The following is a 2,099-nucleotide window of genomic DNA, read 5'->3' as shown; positions in this document are numbered from 1 at the left end:
CTCTATGAACGAATCCATCTGAGAAATTCCAATTACTTCGGACATATATCGTGTTTTTAAGTATCTGAACGGTTTTGTTTTGCAGTTTTAACTTATATGATATAATTTGCAGTGTACTTTCATATTCTAGAGTAAATTTAGCGATATTATGTCTTTTCAGTAAAAACAAATGGGAAATTGGATGAACGAAAGCTAATGAAAACTGTATCTTCAGTTTTCTTGTCGAGTGTACGTATGGAAAAATTCTCTGAAATGATAAGTAATAAAGTATATAAGTCATGTTTACTTTCCAAGTTACTTTTTGTCTCTTTTTTGAGAGAGAGAAAAAACACTTCAATAAAGCGTATTTATTTTGATCCCATTACGCAACACTTCAGGAACCAGTACATTTCAACTTTCCCAAAATCTACATTCGTCTGTTGGCAACAGCGAGGTCCTCTTTTGGTCGGAATTTCGTGAACATCTATTAAGGTTATCAGTACGATTTTACAGTAAGTTCCAGAAGTGAAGCAACAAATTTCAGAGGATTTTGTTCGAAATTCACTAATTGGCAACTACAACACGTAGCTGAAAAACTTTTTTTTTCTTCTACAGTGAAAGCTCTATCAAGCAAGATAAAGCTAACATATGATGCACAAATATGAAATCTATGATATTTATAGCAATCATAAGAAAAAATAACGGTAATAGTAATTATTTTAAAGTATAGTAATTACTTCTAACTATAGAAACGAAACCATTTGAAATTTTCGTTCAACACAGGATTACCAACATTACCAATGTATATTTCGAGCAATGTGGAAACAAATATTGAATATCATAGTGTAATATCAATTATTTTAGCGAAGATGCATAAAACCATGCAAGTATCAACAGAATGTAAAGGGAAAATCTCCGCAACATTAAATATAATCAACCATGAAATGCACCTAGATTCAACAGAGAAGTTGGTTGTGGTTGGTAGTTCTGATTTTAGCTTCTAGGACTGAGCATAAAACACCATCTTCGAGAAAGGCTCTAACTGTTGCTGCTACCTTCAGGTGACTACTGACTAGGCCTAGTTCCGGAAATACCAAGGCTTACGATGCAGGGCCGCTGTCTGTTATTCAGGCAAAAATAGAATTGGAAGAAAATATATTAATTGGCAACCCCAAGAGAGTTTCTAAAGCACGATCAATTCTGAAATTTGTCGCTTCACTTCTGGAACTTACTGTTCAAGAGGAAAGGTTCTTGAATGGAAACACTGATTATAGTAATTATATGTTATATTATCATGCAATATAGTACATCAATATATAGTTACGACTGATATCCCAGGGTTTAAGAGGGTTTATATACATACATATATATATATAATATATATATATATATATATAATATATATATATATAATATATTATATATATATATATAAAGGTTTTTTTGCCACGAAGGAAAAAAATGAAAAAGCGAGATAGCAGAGTACTTTCGGTCCTATTCGGACCCTTTACTGAGTGTGCCTCAGTAAAAGGTCCGAATAGGACCGAAAGTACTCGGCTATCTCGCTTTTTCATTTTTTTCCTTCGTGGCAAAAAAATCTTTATTTATACATAGCATCACGTTTTATATACTTCGTGATCAAGTTATTCGTATTGTGACGAAGTGGCGTAAGGTATCTGGGTCTGGATACCATTAATACTTGGTGCATGAAATAGTCAAGATCTGTGGCTGGACACCATTAATATTTGTTTAACCCAAACTGCCAAGTATCTGGTTACTACACTTATCAGTTGTACCTGCTAATACAAGAGACCCTTTTATTCCTGGGTCTGGGACACCCTTTGTACTTAGGGCACAGTTCATTCAAGTACCTGGTTGTTACTTACCTCACTACAGACAGACACCTGACCCTTCATCACAAATACCTAAACGACTTGGAATACTCTAAAGGTTTAAGAGTGATCCCTTTTTTTCTAACCGAACAGTCAAGAAAAAACAATCAGTCTAAGTTCATTAAAATATGTGTGAGGTAATCTTAATTACAAGGGCATCACTCGTGCAAATTCAAATTTAAGTATTTCCCTGATTCTGTTTATTGTGGGAAACGTTATAATTATCAC

This window comes from Macrobrachium nipponense, chromosome 34 (genome assembly GCF_015104395.2).
Source record: "Macrobrachium nipponense isolate FS-2020 chromosome 34, ASM1510439v2, whole genome shotgun sequence".
Taxonomy (NCBI): Eukaryota; Metazoa; Arthropoda; class Malacostraca; order Decapoda; family Palaemonidae; genus Macrobrachium; species Macrobrachium nipponense.
The sequence above is the reverse complement of the archived record's forward strand: the minus strand, read 5'-3'. Positions refer to the sequence as shown.